General features: G+C 41.9%; 1 protein-coding gene across 1 annotated transcript in view; it reads right to left on the reverse strand.

The window, feature by feature from the left end:
- TRIM63 (tripartite motif containing 63) overlaps positions 1-5,484 on the reverse strand; it is a 49,520-nt gene extending 44,036 nt beyond the window's left edge. The window contains exon 1 of the mRNA XM_072609417.1: positions 5,396-5,484. The gene's annotated coding sequence lies outside the window, so the exon portion shown is untranslated. The remainder of the gene's footprint in view (positions 1-5,395) is intronic.
- Between the last annotated feature and the right edge of the window lie 727 nt (positions 5,485-6,211).

Genomic DNA, 6,211 nt, shown 5'->3' on the forward strand with positions numbered 1-6,211 from the left:
TCAGAGGGTCCACCCAACATGCTAAAGTTTTTCTCACTTTCTCCTGATATTACAAGGATAGCAACAGAGCTCTCCAATGGTTCATTTGTCTCCCCTCACTCTTGCCATGTGACCATCAGGTTTTCCTCTCGTGTATTTCTTTGATGATATCTCTTACTCCTGTGCTATTTGGAAGTTTCTTGTCAGTTATATGTTGCAGCCTGTTCACACCCAGCATTGCACCTCTCCCCTGACCTCTGTGTGACTGATACCCAGTTTCAAGACTTTGAAGATTGCTGTCTTACATGTCTTACAGACATGCCACAGACAGAATATTAGTACTAAAAAGGCAGGTCTTTGCTTTTGGTGGATGTTTGGAGTCATTAATGGAGTTTTGCAATTTCCTAAGGACAGCCAAGAATACTCTTCTCTTGTTAAATTCTGAGTTCAACCCTCTGTCTGTTTGTCCTGGAAATACATCAAGCCTTAAGGCTGGGCCAACAAAGCATGGAGTCCCAGGGCCTCTCCCTGATCTCAAATCAAGTATGTGATTTGGGAGCCTGGCTTCTGGTGAGAAGAGGTTCCCTTTTCTCAAATTCATTGTCTCTTAAACCTCCCTCCTTCTTCGCAGCATCCTGTGACGATTTAATTATAGTAATTTAGATTGTGGTTTACAAGTGTAGGATTTTCCCAAAATGGAAAAAGTGAAAAAAGTACTGAATATATAATATGAATGAAGTATGAGACATGCAATATATTCCTACTCACACACAAGGTTAAGCATTTTAAAAAAAATACCTCATAAGCATGCATTAACAGAATAGGATTCAATAACCCAATTTGTATAATCACTGGTACAATATGTTGAGAAGATCACACTTGTTTATCAGACCATCAAGCAGTCTGTGAGATTGCTGAATAGACATTCGATTTTAGCTCAGGTTCACTTCAAACAGAATCTTCTCTGAACTTTGCTCAGTCAATTGCTCCTGCACCTGTCACAACCCACCACCATGGCTCCAAGCCAGCTCCAATCCAAACTCAAGGACTCTGGACCTTTCACGCTGGCCAGGAGGCTGAGGAACCTGGACACATCCGTCTTGCGGTACTCATTCACTTAAGATCAGAGAAGAACAAACAGAAAAGGGGTAAAGGCCCCATGCAAGCTTGCCTAGTTAAGTCTATACTCCATGTAGGAACTGAAGGCTGGGTTGTCATCATACAAGGGTAGAAAAGGATATGGTCTTTTCCACCTTGAACTGGAGTCACATGTCCCCACTCAGAGAGCTAAGGCTGAGAAGATCCAGTCAGGAGTTAACTCCTCTTTTTTTTTTCTTTAGTTCTAATGATTTTTTTTTTTAACTTTACATTTAGATTACTTTGAGAAGTCTCTTGTAACAAAGTAAAATATATCTACAAAACTAATAATACAAATTATTTCAGATCTTACCTGAAAAGGCATGTAATATTTTACATTGGTAGCATGCCCCATCCCCACACCTCTCCATTTAAAAATTTTATTTATTCATTTTAAACAATTTCAAAAAATTTTGAATTCCAAATTCTTCCTTCCTCCCACCCTTCCTTTACCCATTGAGAAGGCAAACAACATGGTATCTATTATACAAGTGAAGTCATGCAAAGTGTATTTCCATATTAGCTATGTTATTGTGGTTGTTTTAAAGGCAAGAAAAATAAAGTGAAAAATACACTTCAATCTGCACTGAGATTTCATCATTCCTCTCTTGAGATGGAGAGTATTTTTCATCATGGGTTCTTTGTCTTGATCAGATAGCTAAGTTTTTCACACTTGATTGTCAGATCATCATTACAATATCGCTATTACTGCATACAATGTTCTCTTGATGTTCTGTTCACTTGACGTTGCATCAGTTCCCACATTTTTCTAAAACCATCCTGCTCATCATTTCTTATAGCATAATACTATTTCATCATAATCATATACCACAACCTGTTCAGCCATTTCCCAGTTAATGAGCAAACCCTTAATTTCTAATTCTTCGCTACCACTAAAAGAGCTGCTATGAATGGTTTTGTACACATGGGTCTTTTTCCCTTTTCTTTGAGGTATACAGATCTAGCAGCAAGCAGTATTGCTGGGTCAAAAGGTATGCATAGTTTTATAGCCCTTTCGGCATAGTTTGAAATTGTTCTTCAGAATGGTTGGACTTCACAACTCCACCAACAGTGTCTTAGAGTCCCAATTGTTCCATCTTCCCTCCAACATTTTTCATTGTCTTTTTGTCATGTTACCTAATTTGATGGATGTGAGGTGGTGTCTCAGAGTTGTTTTAATTTGAATATCTCTAATCAGTAGTGAGAGTATTTTTTCATGATTATTGATAGCTTTGATTTCTTCTTCTGAAAAATACCTACACCCACATCTCTTAATAAAGTAGTGATAATTATTCTGCATACCCTTCTGTATTTTTTTTTCTTCTGTGCATTTTAGAAAAATGCTTCACTCATTTACTCAGGAGGAAGGGAATATATCCCTACCCATTAACTCACCAGCTAGGTGGTATAGTAGATAGAGAATTGGACCTGGAGTCAAGAAGACCCAAGTTCAAAACCACCTCAGGTGCTTAGTAGCTGAGTAGTAAAACAACAAACCTTTTCCAAAACTACAGGCAGCGGGGCAGATGACAAGAAGACCTTGGTGGAGGACTTGCTTTGTTAGATGGAGCACAACCAGGCCTGAGGCTGGTTAGATACAGAGAGCTAGGGAAGTCTGCATTAATTCAGGAAGATTCAGCCCCAAAGTGGATGAGTATTCCAAAGCAGAGTGGGATAACTTCCTCAGGGACTAAGGGCATGGATCCTACAGGGAGCTGGTCCATATGGGGAGAAGTAAGGCAGCAGTGGTGGGGAGACAGATGACATGACAAGAAGAAAGTGGGAACCAGTGACAAATCAAAAAGTGCTGATCAGGAAGAAGGAAAGAAAAGAGACAAGGGATCACAGACTACCCAGAGACGTCAACCTTTTACATAATGAATACTTTTTTCAGGAATTTCTAGGAACTGGTCATGGCAAGTATTGAATAACCATCAAAAATTTAAAAAATGAAACTGATTCAACTTTGATGGACAGGAAAAAAAACTCACTATTGATGTCAAAGACATCCTAAAGCAGTTGTCAGACTACTGACTTGTTAGAGCAAAGATCAGAACGAGTAACCAGTCGGAGTAATAATGAGAAAAGAATACGGCATGAAATTGAAACAATTTAATCCTGAAGAATTTAAACTTGTGATTGATTGGCTGGGAAAAATGGGTAATGGATAGAAGGAATGACAGAAGATAATAATTTCATAGAGGTTTAATAGATGTAAATCAAATGGCATAAAAAGAACAAGAGAGTCTTAAAAACACTTTAATTGGCAAATCCTTGACTTTCCTGTCAAGTACAGGGAGATGGTGACCAAAGGCAACACTGATTAAAATAGAAATTCCTTTGTAAAACCTTACGGAGAAGGAGATGGATGATTACTGATAAATGTTTAACAGCTGGCTAAGAGGTAGGGGTGGGGCTGTACCCCAAGGCTGCCACACTTTTAAGTTTAATATACACTAGTAAACTTTTCTCCATCATTTTCTTAAGTCTAGACAATCAACAAAACAATATATCAAGCCTGGATTTTTTATAGTAGTTTACTGATTTCCGAAGTGTAAATGCTCATGCTAAAAAATTAAATTACTGGCTCTCCAGTATATACTTGGATTATGAATAGTATGAATCAGACAAACAGTGGAGGGTAAAATTAGTTTAAAGAAAGCTCAGCAACAGATCCAACTATAATTGGTCATCTCAGGGATGTTTAAAGCTCGGAGGAAAATAACATTCAGGAGAAAGTGGAAAAGATCTGAAAATATTGTTATTGTTCAGCTGTTTCATTCATTTCAGACTTGGTGATCCCATTCAGGTTTTCTTGGCAAAGATACTAGAGTGCTTTGCCACTTCTTTCTCCAGCTCATTTTACAGATGAGGAAACCAAGGCAAACAGGGTGAAGTGACTTGCTCAGTCACACAGCTAGTAAGTGTCTTAGGCCAGATTTGAACTCACCAAGATGAGTCTTCTTGATTTCAGGCACTGTGCTCTATGCACTAGCTGCCCTAGTTTTCATATATAACAACCATCAAAGTGCGGGATAGCACTCCAAGGATGGCTCAAGAGTGTTTCTTGACAGGTTGTCTGATTTCATCCATGAATAAAAAGAAGTTCTGGCTCTCAGGACAGTGACTTTTTTTATATTTAATTTTTATTTTTTCTCAATTACATGTAAACATTTTAAATAGTTTTTTAAATTTGAGTTTCAATTTCTTTCCTTTCCTCCCTTCCTTGAGAAGAAAGCAATTTGATACATGTTCAGTCATGCAAAACATTTCCATATTAGCCATGTTGCCAAAGAAAATGAAGACCAAACAAAAAAACCCCAACAAGAATAATAAAGTAAAAAGGTATGCTTCAATCTGCATTCAGACTTCATCAGTCTTTCTCTGGAGATAGAGAGCATTTTTCATCCTAAGTCTTTCAGAATATGACAGTAACCTGCACAGAAAGGGATCTTGAGGGCTAAATGTTTCTTAGAGCAATTTAATCTATCTCCCTTGGGCAGGTATCAGTCAATCAATCAACATTTATTAAAAAGCTTACAAGATGCCAGGCATTGTGCTAAACTTTAGAGTCTACATGTAAAAAGCAAAACAATCTTTGGGGGAAGCCAAAATAGGAGCTGGCCTGATTTATACAAGGTAGAGAGGAGACAGGCTAAACACACAAAAAAGCAAATAAGAAATGACCCCCGTATCCTTTGACTGAATACCTTTTGGGGTCTGTTATTGGTCTGGAGGGCTGAATGATTGCCTTCTTACACCTTACTTTCACCTACTTACTTTTTGATCCAGTGACACAGTTTCCATGCTATGCCTCCTACAAGATGCCCCATCCCCTGACCACACTTCCCCTGATTTTCCCCCCATGCCTGATTTTCTCCCTCCTCATTTCCACCTCCTTTCTTCCCTGGCTTCCTTCAAGTCTCAGCTAAAATCCTACCTTCTTCTGCAGAAACCTTTCTTGGTCCCCCCTTAACCTAGGTAGGGCCTTCCCTCTGAAATCACCTCCAACTTTACCCTAAATTTTATTTTCACATAACAGAGCTAGCCTTTGTATAGCGATTTAAGGTTTGCAAGCATTTCACAGGGATGTCTCTGTTTGCATGTCATCTGCCCCTGAGACTATAAACTCCTTGAGGGCAAAGACTGAGGTTGCCCTTCTTTGTGGTTTGCAGAGGTTAATTAGCACAGGGCCTAGCACACAGTAAGAGCTTAATTAATAAATGTTGCTAACTTGACTCCGTGGCGATCTGTTCGATCTGGGTAAGGAATGACTTACTGTTGCTGGTCATTGGCTAATGGATTGACTATTGGCTCCCATGCAGCTGAAGCTTTAAATCTACTGGTTAATAGAAGGGCTGTCGGTTCTATCGATTTCGGACGATCGGCTGCTGGCTGTCTGCCGGCCCTTGTGAGCACTGTTAAAATCGCATCTTCTCCGAGAAGCCTTTTCTGATCCCTCTTCAGAGGGGATCCTCTGAAGGCCCCCCCTCAGCTGATCATCCACCATCATCCTGTCTGTATCCCCAGGTGGTCCCTGACTTGGATGGGGGGCTCCTTGAGAGCAGACCTCCTTTTTGATTTTCTTTGTATGCCCACCACCTAGCACAGTGCCCGGCACATCGTGGGCACAAGGGGCTGTGGGAGGCGGGGGCGGAGCATGGTGCCCCACACGCAGTAGGCGCTTTGTAAATGCTAAGTGCCAGCCTGGCACGTGGTAGGCGCTCAGGTAGTTGGCTGATGTGCCTTCCAGACCCACGCCGGGTGCGGAGCGGGGCCTACACTCCCAGGCGCGCCCACGAGTCCAGGAGTTCGGACCAGGAGGGGCGCCCAGGCAGGGTCAGCCCAGCCGCCCTGCGGCAATGCCGAGGGTCCCTCCGGGGCCCCTCAGCCCGGAGAACAATGAGGTCCCTGCTTCTTTAAGGGAGATACCAACGCGCCGCCGGGGGGAGGGGCGGGGGCAGGGGAACGCACCCTGCTCCTAGCCCAGGCCTTGGGCCCAGAGTGCGGGGGAACATGGCACAGTGACAAGAGGGGCTCTCCTCCCGGAGGGGCGGATGCCGGTTCTGCCCGGCCCGGGACGTGCCTTCCCCCG

Source organism: Notamacropus eugenii, chromosome 5 (assembly GCF_028372415.1).
Source record: "Notamacropus eugenii isolate mMacEug1 chromosome 5, mMacEug1.pri_v2, whole genome shotgun sequence".
Lineage (NCBI taxonomy): Eukaryota > Metazoa > Chordata > Mammalia > Diprotodontia > Macropodidae > Notamacropus > Notamacropus eugenii.